This window comes from Filicampus tigris, chromosome 12 (genome assembly GCF_054856515.1).
Source record: "Filicampus tigris isolate MCC_2025a chromosome 12, RoL_Ftig_1.0, whole genome shotgun sequence".
Classification (NCBI taxonomy): domain Eukaryota; kingdom Metazoa; phylum Chordata; class Actinopteri; order Syngnathiformes; family Syngnathidae; genus Filicampus; species Filicampus tigris.
In genome coordinates this window covers 20865266-20885589 of record NC_141228.1, presented here as the reverse complement: position 1 = coordinate 20885589, position 20324 = coordinate 20865266, and the positions used below count along the sequence as shown (strand labels likewise).

At 40.9% G+C, this 20324-nt stretch overlaps 1 long non-coding RNA gene across 1 annotated transcript in view; it reads right to left on the bottom strand.

Annotated features, from left to right (window-relative positions):
• Positions 1 to 20139, bottom strand: part of LOC147139100 (uncharacterized) — a 29780-nt gene extending 9641 nt beyond the window's left edge. Inside the window, exons 1-2 of the long non-coding RNA XR_015088954.1 lie at positions 20021 to 20139; positions 18957 to 19048 (exon numbers count right to left, since the gene is read on the bottom strand). This is a non-coding gene — a long non-coding RNA (uncharacterized LOC147139100). The remainder of the gene's footprint in view (positions 1 to 18956; positions 19049 to 20020) is intronic.
• Positions 20140 to 20324: the final 185 nt, after the last annotated feature.

Genomic DNA, 20324 nt, shown 5'->3' with positions numbered 1-20324 from the left:
ATTAAGAATTTTTGAGCGGGGATACGGTCAAGTCCGGAAACATTAGCGAGATGCAACCGGGTGTCGTAAAGATTGATTGAGACCGAGGATGTGAGGGACGTGGCTGGAAACAGGAGGTGGAGGGAGGGCAGGGGGAGGGCGCTGGCGTGTTCCAGCAATAGGGGGTATTCTTGCGTTGCTCTGGACGGTTAGGGACCCAACGATTTTTAATGCATTAACAGCCCGCTTGCGCCGAGACCAAATCGCCGTTAAAATGTTTGACATCCTGCTCCGGGGATCAATGCACCCCGGACCGGATGCAGGGCCCCTGATAATACACAGTGCATACACTCACGCGTGCGTTGAGCTTAACAAGGCACAAACGTTGGGTGGTGGAGCTTTCCGCAAAACCTCTGGGCTGTGTGTAGAAAATAAAATGGGAAAAAAAAAAAAAAAAAAATACGCCTATGCACAACAATATCCGCAGGTAAAAGCGTCTTTAAATCAAAACAGAACGAGGGCCAGTCGATTGCGGAGAGGCGCGTTAAAGGCCCGGCAAACTAAAAGAGTAATGAGCCTATCCATATCTCCCCGCGGACCTTAACTTTGCATTCGATACATTATTTACAGCTGGAATTTTTACTGAGGGATAGGTTCCTCTCAGGGGGTGTTTACAGAGTGCTGCGCTAACCGCGCTGCGTCTTGTTTACAGCCCCCACATGCATGATGCACACGTACTTGGTTTCATTCACAAGTACACAAAATGGACACTTTGCTTCTTATTTGCGCAAGGAAGCTCCTTGTGGTGAGCTTGAGTCTTGTTCCTGTTGTGCGTCCATCAAGCGCTATGAACACTGGGCTCGTATTGGTTGTGTTTCCTTAAAATGAAGTCAACCCAAAAATTTGCTTGACAATAATATGTTCTATGCGTCCCCGCTAGTCTAAACACTACATTCTGATTAATATTGTGTTGGTGGAATATGAGTTAAGCAGCAAAAGCCACCCGTTTTTAGCCATCTCAGGCGGCGGCCATTTTGTGACTTGCTGTCGACTGAAAACGACATCACTGTTGCTCAGGGCCCAGGTAACATCCAATCGCGGCTCAAGTTCTCAGGCGGCGGCCATTTTGTCACTTGCTGTCGACTGAAAATGACATCACAGTTGCTCAGTTGAGACAACAGGTGAGCCGTGATTGGTTGTTGGCTGACCCCTGAGCAACTGTGATGTCATTTTCAGTCGACGGCAAGTGACAAAATGGCCGCCCCCTGAGATGGACAAAAATGGGTGGATTTTAATGCTTAACTCATATTCCACAACCACAATTGTAATCAGAATGCAGTGTTTAGACTAGTGGCAGTGCATAGAACATATTTTTGTAAAGAAAATGTTGGGGCCCTTCGGGGCATGTTTCAAGCAACATACAGTAAAATATTCGTCAATAGTTTTCAGTCCCTCGTCGCTTTCAGAGGTGAAACTGAAACTAATCCACACCGGAGATTAAAATTTGAATCAAATTTTTGTCTCTCAACTCCTCTGCTTATGCTCGTGCTTTACACTTGACCGTGTCTGTAAGTTGCACTTTGAAACTGCTGTGAGTGGGTGAATTTGCAACAGGCTTGCACACACAATATAAAAAAAACACAACGTGTATTTTTATCAGGCTGAAACAGTCATTTAAGTTGGAACAACTTAAAAATATAAATTATTGACAATCATGGTAATGATGCTAGTTAGCATAACAAAGCAAGCAGGTTGTTTGCTCCAAAACAATTTGCTGAGTTGTGGGTGGAGAATGCCCATTTTTTTTATTCCTTGGCGATCAACACAGCATGAGACTTGAGCTCTTATTTCAGTGTCTAATTGTTTTCAAAATGTTATCTTCAATTGTCTTGTTTTATGTTCGATTTTGATTGATGTGCAGAAGTTTCTTTCAACTGCTGTTGTTTTTGAAATTTTATCTCATATAAAGAGAGTTGAGTTGAGTCCTAAAAGTCTTCTATCTTCATTTAATTTATGCCTACTTTCCCCAAAATTCCACGTTAAAAGCGAAAGCCAGCTTTTTAGAATTAGTAAGCAGACAGCGCCCCGTCGAGGGCGGCATGGTTCCCTCACAAGCGCAGGCTGGCGCTTTATTTATGTTTCAACTTTATTATATCTCATTTATGCCCGGCACAGATGTTGATTTGACTACACTCGTAGCTCGGGTTTATGTCTGAGGTTTATGTGGGTGACTTTGAAAATAAATACTGCAGGGGATGGGCTGGGAGGACGAAAAAAAAGAAAAAAAAAAAGGATATTGGCAAAAAATTAAGGTGACGTTATTCAATGCATAATACATATTTTGGGTGAATGAGAATTGATCTCAGATTTGATGAGGGCAAATGTAATGCCAGTTGAAATGATTGACCAGCGTGTCTCCTTGGTGGAAGTATAATCCTTTTCTGAGCATGAGCTATGTGAGCTATGTGAAGCACTACACTGAGGTGCTGCAATTAATTTGTGGATCAAATTTGAAAAAGACAAAAATAGAATGTTTGTCAATCTCTTTTCAAGTGACGAGTGGGGCAAGATTTCAAACCAAATGATGATCATGAACAAAATGGTTTCCAGTTACTTGGATCAAAGTGTATGAGAAGAACCTTGGGTGATGGACCAACAACATGCTGCTTCACTAATCTAAAGACTAAGACATTATTTTGCCTCATCAGACGTAGTAGCCTATTCTGATAAAATGCATATTCCTGCTGGCAAACTGTAAACAATTGAGTATGAATCATATTTGTTTTAGTCTTGCAAGAAGGAGAAGTTGCACAGAGCAAAGAAGGCCTTGTAATGCTGCATTCTGTACGTTTGCTCTCGACAATCTCTCACCTTCTCGTGAGGGTAAAACCAGAAAGTCAACTCTTGCTGTTTCTCAGAGCAAAATATTGACATAAAAGCAAGTAAACGGGAGTGCTTTTGCCTTCCTAGTTGTTGTTGATTTCCCCCCAAATAAATATATAAAAGCAGCAATGTGTCAAAGACCAGCGTCTTTGTCTCCCTCCTTTCAAACCGACTATTTGTCATCTCTGCAATAGAGCGTTTTAAAAATTCAACCTGGAGCCAACCCCCACACCCCCTTCCTCTTCGACCACTCCCCCATTCTCACTCTCAATTCCCCAGACTCAAGCCAGCAGCGATCAATGCGCCTATTGATCAGTTCTCTCCATTCCCATTACACACCAGTGGCAAAGGAGCCCAACCATTTTCCCCGAAAAGCTGCATATGGAGCATATTTGCAATGCTAAAGGTTTTCTCTCCTTGCACCGGCTTATTATTGAATCATACTGCGTGAGAGTGTTTTGGTGCACTGTGACGTCCAATTGAGAGGATATACTGTAAAATAAAATAGTGGCTCCTTTAAAGGTAAGTGTGTGAATTAGCGCTGCAGGATCTTTGAGGACATTTAATTCACAACGTCGGATGTTGCAACTGAGCAAATACGTCAAATTGGTGTCGAAGAATGCACTTCAATTCAATTAAAGTAGATAGATAGATAGATAGATAGATAGATAGATAGATAGATAGATAGATAGATAGATAGATAGATAGATAGATAGATAAAAGATGGTTAGCTAGCTAGCTAGATAGCTAGCTAGATAGTGAGCTAGCTAGCTAGATAAAAGACAGATAGATAGATAAATAAAAGATGGTTAGCTAGCTAGATAGATAGTTAGCTAGCTAGCTAGATAGTTAGCTAGCTAGATAGATAATAGATAGATAATAGATAGATAGATAGATAGATAGATAGATAGATAGATAGATAGATAGATAGATAGATAGATAGATGGATAGAGAGAGAGAGAGACAGAGAGACAGAGAGAGACAGAGAGTAATAAAAATGTTAGTTATGAAAAAAAGTTTAAAAACAAGACTTTCTTAAATTCAAATTGTCGCTGTCCTGTGAAAAACACTTATATCCAATTTTGGAATGTTTTGTTTTTTTAATTTTCACGTTAATGCAATGTCTGTGACGCGGAAACACCATTCGCGTAAAAATACGAAAAAATGAAAAAGACGGACATAAGTGTTTTTCACAGGACAGCGACGAAATACAAATGTACTGTAGCAAAAAGGTAAATACAACTGAAATGTACTGTACTAGATTAAAGGAAAAAAAATGACGGTAATATGAAGCACAGTTTGAACATTTCTTTGAGTAATTCTTTGCGTGGCATGCACACTTTGAAAATCAATGGTGTCGAAGAACACACTCCAAGGGTTTCATTCATATCTTCACATTCAACCCAATTACAATATACTGTCTTTATATTGTTTTCCCCTTTAATTTGTCACCCGTTCGTGTGTAGAAAGTAATTTGTTTTCGAGTTGTTTCTGACTTCATTTGTCTCTCCAGTTCTCTCTCTCTCTCTCTCACCATAGACAATGCTTTGGGCAAAATCAATACTGCAAGGAAAGGGGGGGGGGTGGACAGAAGCAAAGGCATATTTTTAGCCTGTTATTATACGGGCTTGTGTGAGGGAAAACAGTGTTGGCGGGAAAGCTAGACCATGCCAAGGCGCGGGCTGGTACGGGAACGATTGGGCGGGCGGGAGAGATGCCGTCGACGTGCGGGAGTGAGAAGGATGGGAGACGGGAGAGCCTAATGGAGATGGATCCAAGCGGGCTGCAGATAAGGTGGCACAAGTGGAGAGAAAACGGCCCGACTTTCACTGGCCACAAAATTACGGCTGCACATTCTTACGAGATTCAATACAAGAGTATCGAAAATGATGCACTTACTTTAACTGCAAAAGGGAGTTGATGGGCTAACAAACATCGCATCGATGTCGCAGTCATTGTAACAGATATTTGAACACAAATGGTGCAGCAACGCACAGACAGACGCTATAACGATACTCACAAGCATATATTCTTTATCCTCAGCAGAAGCAGCGTAAGATAACTGCAGCTGACTTGTGAAATTCCGTGTTTATTAGATTGTCTGTTCCATACTGCCCCCTGGTGGCAAAGTTTTGAAATTAGGGTTTTAAGACAAGACGAGGGGCTTCAAATAAGGGTTTCACGCCAGGGTTAGGTTTCAAGGCAGGATTAATCTTCAGATTAGTGTTTGCACGAGGCGGTCAGGGTTTAGAATTGGGCTTTCAAGACATGGCTAGCGTTTCAAAATGGGGTTAGGGTTTCAAATTATGGTTTTAAAACAGAATAAGGTTTTCAAAGAAGGGCTTCAAAATAGAATTTGGTTTTGAAAATAGGGTTTTGAGCCAGGAATAGGGTTTGAAGCCAGAATTAAGCCTTTCAATTACATTGATCACCACATTTTTGTTAAATCATAGATTATGGAAAAAAAACAACAACACTTTTCTAGATGAATTTTTTGCACCATTTCCGAGCCTTGTTTCATCAGGTGTTTAAAATAATATACAAAAATATATATCATATGTAATATAGCAATATATTTAAAGTTATATTTATGAATTGAGGATTAGGTTCAGCAAAAGGTGAATTTTCTTCCTTGGAATACGTCATAAAATGACAACGCATGGTGAAATCCATATTGCGCAATCTTTTATAGGTCAAACTTAAACACATAAAAAAACCGATGTGCTATGTGAAAAAAGGAAAGGCATTTATCAAAATTAATTATACATTTAATTTATTTTTAACGCGATTGATTGGTTAAAATATATTGTTGACCAGTACGATTGTTTCCACCCAAATTCTGTCTTGAAGCTAGGATTTTCACACAAAGCTTAGTGTTTCAACGTATGGCGTTTGGAACCTGGTTTATACTTTCAAGTTCGAATTGAGACTTGAAATCCGGTCCGATCGTCTCGACAGCGTTGTCATCTTTGTGCAGAGTGGCATTGAGCCGTATAGTTCTGCAGTATTGTTCTGTAAATGCCAGTAAGAGTGTCGGCACAGCACCAACAAAGCCGTGCTATAAATACCTCCCGAGTGCATGTTTGCGCTCCGAGAGGAAGGCCGCAGCCTTCGCTCCCGGCCTTCCCATGGACTCCCCCTCTCGCTTTCACCTCTGCGCCGCCGGCCGTCAACCTGCGGCCACAGGGACCGCGCGCGATTGGCTGCAGAAGAAGAATGCTCGGGAGCCATTGATTTATCTATGGTATTAGGGGATCAATTAATCCCCATTGTGTGTGCCAGCACAGATAGCGCCATGTGTCTTATTCCTGCCGGGTCCAGATAAAAGCCGATCGCCTCTCGCTCGGACCCGTCACTTCCCGCCGCCAACAACAAATCAAAACGGCCGTCGGGAAGGGATGATGGCGCGCGGAGGGGTCCGTCCCCCCCCCCCTCCAGCTCGACTCCAGGTGGGAGCGGGAGGGGGTTTGTTTGGTCGCAAAGGAGCGTCGATATGGAAAGTCGTCGGGGCAGAATAAATGGCGCTCGTTTCGGCGGGAGGAGACGTTTCCATAACGATAAAAAGGTGAGGGTGGAAGCAGCTGATATGGATGAGTAACGGCTGTCGTCTTGCTCTATTGGCAGCGCATTGGAATGGGGAGAAGGAAAAGCATGGAACACGTATTCTCCCTATTGTCAAATTGAAAGTCGGCTAGCTTAATGCTAACCACATAATATTACCGACTAGCAGCAGTGTTGCGGTGCTGTAACCATTTAACGATGGATATGTGAAAGCAAACGTGGAGGAACACACGCAGACAGATAACATAACAACTCACAGGCATATGATCTTTATCCTCTGCGAAGAACAACTAATACAAGGGTAGGGAAGGGTAGCCACGCTGCAGATGGAGGACGAATAACGGACGCTCAATTTGTAGTAAAATGCCCAGCTTTGCTAATGCGTTATTTGCTCTTGGCCGTGTCGATCGCAGATTATTTGTACATGGATTGAATGAAATCATTTCCTGTTCACGTCGCGGAATTCATTGTTTGATGATGCTTTTAATAAAGGTGGCTGCAAGCAATCTATGGCTCCAACTATATTTCGGAAAGCCGTGTTTCATCTCAGCTTGTTGGTGATGTCTGTATAGCCGTTGTGCCACAACGTTTTGTGTGTATGCGCGGTCAGAGCTGTGCCTAAATTTAATAAATAGATACATTCAATTTAATTTAGTCCAAATTGATAAATCCCATACTTTGCGTGCAAATGTTCCTACGCACGCTTTGTAAATGAGGCCCCAGAAATTTTCCAGTTGGAAAATAGCAATTTATGAGAATATATCGTCCATGTTGGACTGAAACCTTCTATGAGCAAAGTTTGTCACTAATCTATATGCTAGTGGTCAGTCCCCAAATATTTTAGATATTTTATTATTTTGTTCCCCAATGTATTTCAGTGGGCGTCAATTTTGACGACTCATGGACTGGGCCGGTCCCAAGACTGTACAGTAACCAAACAAGTTTTTGAAATAGATTGGCTGGATCGTTAATAGTTTGATCAGATTGGTATCAGCTCAGTGATTGATTATCGTTTTTGTCTGTTTTCATTTATTTAGTTTTTTTAACGTGCTGATCAGTGATCGGTTTACGAAACCCTGATTGTGTAAAGTCTAGTTGATGGCTTAACGGACCTGAAAAGTGAGATGGTTTTGCAGATGCCAGAATTTCCACCCAACTTGTGATTTGGAAATTTGTGGCTAAGTAGCTAAATAAATAAATAAATAATGGATAGCATTGAAAACCCCGATTTACTAATGTGTTTTTAGTATTTTGCTACACAGTGAGCAACATATCAGATGCATCTGTCAATAAGACACCAGCACATAGCGAAACAAGACAAGTGAGACCTAAAACTGAGCCTTACTTACTAGCTACAGAATATAAAGGCAGAAATGTTGACACAGCTCTTATGTTGAATTATCTGTTGCAGGAGTACCTAATGAAGTGTCCAGGAACCAAATATTCGAAGCGAGGAGAGCCGGATATTTTACTCAAGATGGACGATGATGTGCTGTTAGATAAAAAAAAAAAAAAAAAAAAGAAGCAAAACGCTAAGCAAGAGAGAGACTTGGACAGAAGTGGGTGCTAATTCCTACTTTTCAGTTTAAATAAAGATTGGAGCTGGATAAAAGCCATTAGGGGAGAAATCAGACAGGGCATGCTATGTAGGACAAGAGCTGACTGCAGGGAGGTGAGTGCTGGGATCAATACTCAGTCGATGAGCTCAACACCCGCTGCTGAGCGCACACGCACGCACGCGCGCGCACACACACACACACACACACATTTCCAGTGAGCGAGAAAGAGGGGCATGTGCTACGTTGCAGGGCATCTGCATGTTTGTGTGTGTGCGTGGGCTACGGTGACTAATGGAGAGCGGCGCACAATGCAAGTGCAACGAGGGGAGTGTGAAACACAACATGCCCGCTGTCGTTTGCTGTGATAGAAGTATTAAAAACGGAAGCGTGGGACCGAAGATGGAAGGGTGGACAGGCGCACAGATGCATTTATTTTATTTACCTTCGGAGGTGCGCCGCCACTAACAAAGATGGATGCTTATGAGGAGACCATTTTGAGCCTCCTCTAACCCCCCCCCCCCCCCCCCACCCTCTCTTTTTCTCTCTCTGCAGAATTGATTGACTGTGTCTCCTCAATCCATCTCTCCCTCTGTCGCCTAGCAACGGGTGCTCTATCGGGTGTGGAGGGTGGGAGTTCCACTGTGGGAGCGGGGTGGGTGGTTAAAGGATGGGTCCGGCGGGTGGGTGCTTGTTTGGGGGCTTGGTGGGGTTCATTAAGCAAAAGCCAATTGGACATTTTATTCACACTGATACATGTTTCCCACCACTGGAGAGTAGTGGCAGCAAACCTGCGGGCCGTGGGCCATTTTGGGGCCGTGAAAACTTTGGATTGGCCCACCATGCAATTCTGATAACGGTGGACCCCACTCTATCCATTAGGGTGACAACTAACAGGTATTTTAATAATGGATTAATCGGTCGATTATTTTGGTGATGAATCAAATTAAAATACAGTGCATAGAATCGGATAAAAAAAGGTTTTAGTTTGACATGACTTTATTTATTTTATATATATATATATATATATATATATATATATATATATATATATATATATGGGCGCAGACTGACGAAATCAAAGCAAAAGTTTTTTTTCCCTTTTTTCTAAAATTGTAGCCATTGCGATTTGAAAATTGCCTTTTTCTCCATTGTTGTGACAATTTGATTGTGATTCATGGTTCAGCCTTGATTCTTTCTCCATATTTCTCCATATTAGTCCTCATTTTTCTTTAAACTCCACTTTCTCTTGACCTCCAGGGTTTTACAGAGATAACATTGTTTAAAATGTTTCCAAAAACGCTTTATAGAGGATGTCTCTTCCTATCTACAATTGAGTAAATAACCGCCCTAAGTCACGATTTGTCAAAACATGGATATAAACATTTGCTCATCATATCTTTTTTTTTGTGTTTTGTTTTGTAATATAACTGTATGACCTTTAGAGGGCTTTATTAGAACTGGAATGGCCCCCTGAAAAAAAAAAAAAAAAAAAAAAAATGGTGATCTGGAGCATCTGAAAGAGAAACACCAGGCTGAAGCGAACGTTTGATATCAGTGCCAGAAGAAGAAAAGGAAAAAAGATGGTGCTTTGTGCAAAATCTGACACTTTCCCTGCAGCCGTGTCACTGTTTCATGTCAAAGAATAAAAAAAAAAACAACAAAAAAAACAACTTTCAAATACATCTCCACCTCCTCTTTTCTTTCTGTATTCCACTCAAAACAGACAACTTCCAAAGCAGATGTGCACTCTTTTTTTTTTTTTCCCACACTGTGACCTCCCTTTTTCCCACACAAGCATAACAAATAGCTTTGCTGTGCAGGAATTACACTACAACGTGGAACAAAAAGCTGATTAAAAAGGCAGAGAATGAAGCCACTTAAGGGAAGGAGTAAGTGTTGCGCATGAGGCGTTATTCGCTGTTTTCCAGCGCGTATCTTTTGATCTACACTTAATGTGTGATCCCCTTCGAGGAAGAAGAGCGGGCTTTTCCTTAAACCTAATAAATCCAGCGTTAACGCTAAAGAGTGGGGAGGAGGGGGCGAAGGCTGCAGAAGAAGAAGAGGCGTGAATAATGCTCTTAAGTAGCTGGCGGGATCATACGCATACTTGACAATATCGAATGAGCCTAAGCTCCAACCTATGAGGCATTACCGATGTATAGATGGAGGATGTGCATGCTTAATCTAACACATCCACTCAGCAAAAGGGGAATCAAGCAGGTACGGACAACTCCATCGGGAACGCCATCTATTTTGGAAATTCAATTATATCTCTTTGTGAGTGATGTACTTTGGAATCTAAAAAGTCTACACACCCCCGTTCATATGACAGCTTTTTGTGCTATTAAAAATAGACCAAGAGAAATCATTTCCAAGCTATTCCCTCCATAAATGTCATCTGTACAACAATTGATTCTTTTTTTTTTTTTTTTTTACTTAAATTCTTTGAGAGGTGAAGTAAAAATAAACAACTGAAATAATTTGCGTTATTGTACACACCCTCTTATAACAAGGAGCGGCTGTGTTGAGAATCAACCAATCACATTCAAACTCATGTTAAATGCAACTTTTTCCTTTCAGCATAGTATTTTAATTAACTTTTTTGGAAATTCAATTATATCTCTTTGTGAATGATGTACTTTGGAATCTAAAAAGTCTACACACCCCCGTTCATATGACAGCTTTTTGTGCTATTAAAACTAGACCAAGAGAACTCATTTCCAAACTATTCCCTCCATAAATGTCATCTGCACAACAATAGATTTTTTTTTTTTTACTTAAATTCTTTGAGAGGTGAAGTAAAAATAAACAACTGAAATAATTTGCGTTAGTGTACACACCCTCTTATAACAAGGAGCGGCTGAGTTGAGAATCAACCAGTCACATTCAAACTCATGTTTAATGCAACTTTTTCCTTTCAGCATAGTATTTGAATGAACTTTTTCTCCAAAAAAACATCAAGGTCAGATGTTCTAGTAGGCTTTTCCTGACATTTCCCCCCCACATATTTGTGGGGTTTTGTTATGATCCGATGAAAGCAAGGTGAAACGTTTTGGCAATACTGTCATTCCAAAAGGTAGATTTGGTGCAAGCTTATGTTGAAGCGTCGTAGCAGCTTCATGCTTTGAGGCTGGTTTTGTTTCTATAGCCGAAACTGAGGCCTTAGACAAGGTAAAGGGAATTATGAACAGCTCAAAACAGTAGTCAGTGTTCACGGACAATCTCCAGGCTTCCGCTAGAAAACAGAAAACAATGTCAGGAAAAGCCTATTAGAACAGCTGAACTTTTAGGGGGTTCATCGGAGGTATTCTAAATGGTGGCAGTTTGAATGTGATCGGTTCATTCTGCACACGGCCACAATTCCACTTAGAAGAGGGTGTGCACACTTGCGCAACCACATTATCTTGCTGATTTTTACTTTCCCTCTCAGAATTTTTTTTTTTTTTATTCAATTGTTTCGTGCTGGTTACAAGCCACGTTAATTGTGGGAAATATTTGGCAATGATTTGCCTTTTGGCAAGGGGTGTGTAGACTTTTTATATCCACTGGATCTAATCTGCTTACTCTATCTGCTTTTTGTATATTAAACGTAAATGATATTCATCTATTTGCACAATGTTTACACACTCATTGATGGTGCAACTCTATCTATCTATCTATCTATCTATCCATCCATCCATCCATTTTTTTGTTTGGTACATATCTCTCTAATCTTTATTTAGTCTGGACTAAATCTATAGAATTGTCTTTGCATATAAATCAATTTCATGAACTTCCTCTCCTTCAAAGTCTGTCTGTTGTAAATCGGAACCCTCTCAAGACTAAATTTCTACCTATAATAAATCTATTTTTTTGTCCAAGTATATAAATGAGTTTTGCTATTACAAAATGTATTGAGGCTCACTACTAACTCTACATAAACTAAACATGCGCATACATTCAAATAGGCTGTTTCAACTAGCCAGACGACAATTTATATTCCTACGAATACTAAAACTGCTTCAATTTATCTGCCCTATATTGTGTGTGTGTGTGTGTGTGTATGTATGTATCCATGTTTGTATGTATGTATATGAAATGCGTCTAAATGAAATTTCAACCGAAAGCGTGTCCACACAATTTGGACATTTCATTAGGAACAGGCACATGCACTGGACAATTGACGGTAGCATACGCTGAACATACTGTGTCTATTCTATAGGGCTACATATCACTTGTTTTTTTTTTTTTGTTTTTCCTCTTGGAAGTTCCGAGTACACTGAGTACTGTACTAAATCCGTACTAATAGTGATTTAATTTGATCCATTTTTTTTCTCTGCATGTATATTTGCACTATATTTATCATCCTTACTGCATCAATGCTCAATCCATACTGCAACCATCTATAGTAAATACGTGTTATATTAATCTATACTATACTGAAGTAACGGTGCACACACACACACTTGGACAATTTAGAAGACGTGTTTTATTGTGGCCTATTTTATTTGGCCAAAAATATCTAATAAGCACGAATATAAATATCAAAACAAAACATCCTCTACATTTGCGTATCACTGGAGCGAATCGCTCATTTAACACCATAAATATGCGTGCATAGTGAAAGGTGTGTAAAGAACAGACAAAGCCATCAAAAATAATTCGTGCAACATTCCGTAATCCACCCGCAATCGGATCAATAATGCATCGAACGTATAAACGTGCGTGTGTGTGTGTGCGTGCGCGTGATTAGTGCCTCAAACTGATTGAAAAACACACCTGACTGATGCTTATTGCACTAACGGCCTGTCACCATGCAGCTAATATAAATATAAACGGGTGACCTTTGGGACCATGCTAAGAATGCAGTTTATTTGAAGTAGTTTGTTTTTTTTTCCTGGGGATAAATACTTACGAGCAAGAGAAATATTTGATTTTTTTGCTTAATGACAATAAATACATGAACACATATTGACCAAAACAAGCACATGGTCATAACGGGAAATTACACTTGAAATAAGTGAATTATTGTCTTTGAAATTATACCTAACAAATGGAAATTGCACAACCAAACAATTAAGTTTGCTCGTAATTAGATATTTGATGCTTAAATATAATGGACATTTACGAATTGATTAAATCCTTACTGAAAGAAAACAGGCCACTATATATCACTATATATATATATATATATATATATATATATCACTATATATATATATATATATATATATATATATATATATATATACACATTTACATGTATATAATTTCCGCTGCCTGCATAAAAAGCGAAAGCAGAGGAAAGAAAAGACACGAGCCCAATTTTCTGCGCCGATCGATCAGCCTGCAGATGGATCGATACTGCGCCGGGTCTATTGATTAAGCTCGCTCCTCTATTGCCGGGCCCGCTTTTCAAATGCAAATGCGCCTAAATAATAATCTATGGCAACAACACTAATTCCTTAACAAACTGCGGCCAAACGCTTCACAAACACCGCCATTCAATGCCAAATGCGACTCGAGGCCTCTCCTTTTTTGTTGTTGTAAAAAACAAAAACAAAAAACCATGTAAAAAAAAAATATATATATATGTATATTTATATATATAGTAAGTCGTGCGAAGACTAAACAGGACAACGTGGGCATCGATTCGGGCCTGCAGACTGCTTGGTAAAAGTTTTCACCAGACAAAGTCCAAGAAATAGCCTTTAAGCGCATGCGCAAAAAAAAAAAAAAAAAAAAAAAAAAAAAAAAGAGATAAGCTTTTTTTTTTTTTCCCCCTTCAAAATCTGTGAATATGGAAAAGGAAAAAATAGCCCCTACATTATTTAATTTAAATGCATGCACAAGCAAACAAGAAGCCAGTGTGTGCGCGTGTGTGTGTGTGTGCGCGTGTGTTTGTTTCTGCAGGGCCTAGTGATCAATGGCACATGACTAAACACTGCTACTTAACTTTTGCCAATAGTAAATATACTTTCGAATACATTAAGGCGTGATGCATCGGCCGCATCAGTCTCTCAAGAAGTCATGAAAAGATTAGCGTGTCCACATGGACGGGGGAAATATAGACTGTACAGTGGAGCTTTATTGCGCGAATAAAAACAGGAGCATCGTTGCAAAACACACGAAAATAACCGAAAAAGAAATACAGTCAATAAGGGTCTAAGCAGATATAGTTAAATATTATAGATAGGCTACCTGTCGTCTTTGCTATTTTTCAATAATGAGTAGTTTTATGTATTAATATTAATACTTCATTTAAATGCATAACCTAAAATGACTTTTTCTAATTTGGACCAGGGTGTGTGTGTTGTTTTTTTTTTTTTTTTACAGCGCTATCGAACCTTCAGAAATGCATCGATCGAAAAAGGCTGCTGCAGGGTTCATCATCGATTATGTGATCAGCAAACGACAGCAGCGCTTTAAGATAACAACAAAATGCTCTGCAAGTCCCGCTAAAAAAAAAAAAAAAAAAAAATAGACTGCAAGAGGTAAACAGTTTCAAGCTAAAAACACAAATTAAAAAAAGGTACAGGCCTATATTCAGGATGTCGAACTTTCTTCAAACTTGAAAAAAAAAGCAACACGCAAACCAGCTCGAGCTCGTGTGTTTTTAAATGTCGTAAAATATAATTATATGTTATATATATATATGTAATATTTATACGTAATCTATAAATTGGCACTGTTGAAACTGATTCAACATCACGTGCATGCATTTTTCAATATATTGATTCTCCGAACCAACATATGTTGGTACGTGCAATTTTACATCCCAATAGTGTGAATAAAAACGGAAACTTTTAGTTTGTGCTGGTGATAAAATAACCCTGGAAAATGTATTCAAATTCTGATTTTAAAAAAAAAAGGGGGGGGGGGCATGACAATTTGTCCTCTGTGACAGTGTCAATCAAAGGTAAATCTGATGAGTCTCGATTGTGATGGTACACCTGATAAAATAACCATTGAATGTGCATTGAAAATCAGTGAATAAAAATAACATGAAAAGATTCAAGGACTTACATTTCTATATTTAATCCAACATAGCGTCCTCTGTGATGTTGTGAAACGGAACATCCTGCATTCTTTTATTATATTATATTAGCCATCAAATGTGCAATGAACAATATCAAGAATTTATATATTTTGGCTAACTCGATTAAAGAAAAAAAATACGGTCCCGACATACGACTTTTCGAATGGTGTGCAAGTCGTTGTTTTTTTTTTTTTTTGCTTTCATTGTTTTATATATATGGGCCAGAAGTGTTTTATACAAATACTGAGTGTAACCACGATTTCCCCTCATAGATTTGCGTAATTTTGTGACAGACTATTCGTCTCGTCCCGACTTCCGTACACGTTACAGCGTCTAATAAAAAGAACACGAAAAAGAAGCATTAAACTGTATCCGCAATTTGGATTCAAAGTTGCAAACTTTTTCACCCGACCCATTTTTTTTTTTCCTTTACAGAGAGACTGCGTGGAATGAGAAGGGCTCGCGATGAGAGTTTCCATCCATCAAGTTGCACCGGGCGCCCGTGCAACGAGCGCGCCGTGCAGGCCGGCTGGCTGAGCACAGATGACGGATTCGTTGCTGCGCGGGGCCTCGGTAATTCATTTTCGATAGCGGTGCTTTGCCGGGATCAATAGGAGGACATTAACCCGAGCGGACACTCTTGCTTCTGCTTCTGCTGCTGCTGCTGTTGTTGTTGTTGTTGTTGTTGTCTGCTGGTGATGCTGGTACGAACCAGAAGGTGCCACCGACATGTCCCCGCTCTCATTTTCAGCGCCTCCGCGGGTTCCGGATGCAGGTTTTGACCTACACTGCTGCTAACCAACCTCAACGCATTACTTGAAGCGAAGCGCACGTGATTAGCGATGCCAATCGCTTTGTTTGGGCTATTTGGTTTTAGCCACTAATGGCCTCATTATTTTTGCATAACATCGGCATAGGCAACGCTCATTTGTATATAAGGGCCCACCGAACGCACATAAACAAGCTCCTGCATACACAAAGCATAAGTCACTTTGAAAGGCTTTTGATTTTTACTGGTAGCTGCAGTACATTTGGAGGGGTGGGTAACATATGGATCGCAGGCAATTATATGGTCCGGCAAGAGCATGTGAGTCATATACTGTTGTGTAGTTCGAAAACAAACAGGAGGAGGAGTTATAAAAATGCCGCAAATGCTGATAGTGGAAATAAAAATGGAGTGATTCACATTTGAGAGAGCCATTGCTGGGTTTTTTATACCCATGCAGGGTTTGACCCCATTCAGCACGTTGAGTCGAGCTTTTGATCCAACGTTGGGTAAAAAGTAGCCATATTGAGGAGTTACCAAGAAATGCACTCTAAAAATAATTTTAAGAGTGTATGCTGCAAATACAACAACAAGCTAGAGAAATTAATAACTGAGTGAAAAAATAGAATGATACACTCACTCTAAAAACAGTTGGGTTGAAAAGAACACAATTTTGGGTCAAAAATGGACGGATCCACGACTTGGGTCAGTTTGACCCAATAAAAAATTGGTAGTTTTTTCCAAAACAACCCCCAAAATGGGCTGTTTTGGACAAAACAATGCAAGAAGGTGGGTCAAATTGACCCAATTAGTAGATTGGTCCATTTTTGACCCCACAATTGGGTTATTTTTAACCCAACTGTTTATAGAGTGAACCAAACTGGGTGAAAAACACCCTTAAAACGGCTGATTAAAAATAACCCAATTTTGGTGTCCCCGCCCAAAAATAGAGTGACTTGCTACTTGGGTCAATTTGACCTGGTTGTTTTGTATTAAAAAACAAACAAATTAGAAGGTTGTTTTGATTTTTAAAACAAACAAAAAAAAGTCCACTTCACTGAGAAAGTTGGGTCAAATTGACCCAAGTAGTGGGTTATTTCTCACCCAGATGTTTTAGGAGTGTAGCAAACCCAGCGGTGGGTACAAAAAGGACAGGCAGGGCCGATGCTGGGTTATTTATACCCAGAATTTGACCCGGCACATTGAGTCAAGATTTTGCTCCACGGGGTAAAAGCGAAGCATATTGATGAGTTACCAAGCAATGCACTCGAAAAACAGCTGTGTCAAAAATAACCCAAATGGGGACAAAAAACAACGAACTCCAAAATGGCGACCAGATTCAACTCTTCAGCCCGCTCAAATCCAATCCTCAACCCAACCTGCTGTTATCAAAACAACTAACCCAACCTTGGTGTAAACAAGAGCCACAGCTACCCAGCGAGTGGGTTATTATAAAAAAAATGTTTGTTTTTTTTGGGTGTGTGTTTATAATAAAGACTAACCAAACAAGACTGCACTTGTTCGCATTTTTCAGTTTTCTGCGACTGTGAGTGTGAACGCTTGTCTATATGTGCCCTCTGATTGACCGGGCAACCGGTCTAGGGTGTACCCTTCACCTGACCGGAATCGGAATACGCTCCAGCTCATGCGCAACCATAATGATGACAAATGCTATTGAAAATGGACGGATGAATATTTTGACCTAAATCTACTCTGGTCATCAGAGGACTCTAAGAACACATCCCCACCCTATATGAAACCGTATAAGAGTATATTGACGCAGGCGAGTGTTTCCCCCCCTCCAGACAAACAAATGTATTACTACCTCCCTGCTACCTCATTCGCTCAGTTTGATCCCCCAGCCCGGTACATGCATAATCCATTTCCTCCATCCCCATACGTGTTGCCGCATGTGTACGAATAACCTCGCGCCCCTACACACACACGCACAGCTCGCAATAGGCACCGGGTTATATCGACGCACCTCCTGATCCATACACACTTTGACAGTGATGGATGACTGACCTGGCTTGACGTCAGCCAGCAGCAACTTTCATATAGGGTGGGAACCTCCGAAATGGAACGTGATCGCTTCCGTGACTTTGTTGGTTGACTTTCAAAGTTGTTCTGAAACGACTTTCAGCCCCCGCAGGAAACGATGGAAAGCAAATTCATCTTTTCCAGCTTCAAAGCGGCCGCGCGGTTAAAAAAAGTAACATCGGCAAGGATGAGGGTAAGTTAACGGCAGTGTTATCGAAATCACCGAGTAAAAATGCTCAACTTTCGAAGGGAGCGAGGATGAGCCGACCGGTCGGCTTTACGGTAGCTTGAAGTCAATTACTCGCCGGCGAAAAATCGACAGGCGGTTGGTTTCGCGCGGCCAACTCGAAGCGTGCCTCGAGCATGTGGAAATATTTGACTCCAAAAAAAGAAAGTCTCCCTCAAGAGGATTCTAATCCTCAAATACGATAAACGCGCACCCAACCTGAAAAGATCGGCTAAGGCTAAACGACGACCAGCCTTAAAACGACTCGTCGGCCGTCAGTGAATTTCGCAAACGTCCTCATGGAAGAGTGAAAAGACAGACGATGGGCTGTATCGCCTTGCATGAACGATGAGCCGTGTTCGATCAATATTGGGAAAATGAACGAATGATCTGGTATGGACACACTTGAAATCCTTTTTCCATACATTTGATCGGACTATTTTTTTGTCCGTTTTATTTTTACTCCAGTGGGTAGCTGGTCTGCATTTGCGCTCCAAGAACCGGTGTTCGAGTTTTATAAATTCCAACCGTCTGCAAGGCAACGAAGGTGATCTGAATGCGAACGGACGAGCGAGTGATCGAATGTGATTGGATGAGCGAGTCTGTGGGGGGAGGGGCCTGTGCAACCGAGGGCGCTGCGTGGGGCGAAAGCGCGCAACTGAAAATCCATCGATGAATCGAAGTCGACTCGACTTTTTCAACTTTGCATCGACCACACGAAAAATCTGAAGTCCTTCAATTTCTAGAAGGGAATGGAACCTCCATTTCATTGGTTGAATTCTAAATTTGTTTTGGGGAATAATGTAAAGTGACTTTGTGGTTTCCAGGCTCAAACTGTCATAAAACCTTGAACATTTTGAACATTTAGTCAAGTAAAAATGAGCTCACACTGTAGAATGAAAACTTTAACAAAGCAAAACTCACCCTTTTGAAGACGCCGTAATAGAGGCAGCAAAGGAAGGCACCTCGGTCACCGAGTTTTCGTCTGATCCGCACATGGACAACAGTTTTGGTACCTGGTTCATGAAAGAAAAAACCCACAATGATCACGAGAAGAACTTGAAACCGACAGAAGCAATCATAAACAAAAAATGTACTGGAAGTGAACCGATGAAAATCGGGAAGAGGATTATTTGACAGAAAACGGGCCGAATGGTCAAAAATCACTTTGTGTGTTTTTATCCTGTTGGATGATCCCTGACGTGCAACTGCGACCAAATTATTGGACACTGGACAGCACCTTAAGATCCAGATGTGTTGATCATTTCTTTTTTTTTTTTTTTTGGGGGGGGGGGGGGGGGGATCAGTAACGCCGCCTGGCCGGTGTAACTAAATTAGCAATGGAAGTGATCCTTGAAGCAATCAGATTTCAAATTCATCTTCACAGGGCCAGAGCGCCTTTTAATGACATTGACATTTTTCCGCCTTCTGATTGGTCAGTTACAACAGCCCATGTAGGCCAAAGTTTGTATTTGTTACAGACAATATTAGCATTAATATTCGTTCAATATTCATTCTGAACGGCACCAGATGATAAACGTGACACATTTACATGCCATATTTGTTTGTTTCTCTAATTTCAAGGCTTGTCTAGTGAGGCAAACTAACTCCGGTTAAACCCCGACGCATTTGGACACCTTGAGCAGGCCCCGCTGCCCAAATGTTTGCTGTGCTTACACTATGATGTGGTTAAAGGTCAGGCTTTGTGCATTCAATGTGATGCATTAAGCACCCACACACAAATCATCCCGCATGCGTCTCGAAAATTCAATATTCACTTTTTAGCATGAATAAATGATGCGCCGCGCAGGTGATTAAAGGCGCCGCAACGATAAATATCGAATGCTGAAAACTCCACGTGGCCTGGCGTTATTAATATTTAACCTTTCACCCGCAGAACACGTGTCACTCACGCATTTTTATCGCAAAACAACAAGGAAGAATCCTGCTGTTATCCTCCGTAAAGCAAACGTTGCTCAAGAGTGTACCTTTGTTTGTTCTTTTTTTTGTTGTTTTGTTTTTCGTTGCGTTTATCATCACGGACGCGGGCGCTGCCGCCTAATGCAATCTTGAGGGCTGGAGTTCGAGTTCCAGTATGTAACCCAGTCATTCGGACGAGACGGCGTGACGTCAAGTCCATCCCCCTGCCGAGAACGCGCGCGTTCGGGGATACGCCACGGGGGCGCGCACAGGCTGGCTACCAACGAGAGAGAGAGAGAGAGAGAGAGAGAGAAGGGGAGAGAGAGAGAGAGAGAGAGAGAGAGAGAGAGAGAGCGGGAGGGAGTGTGGGAG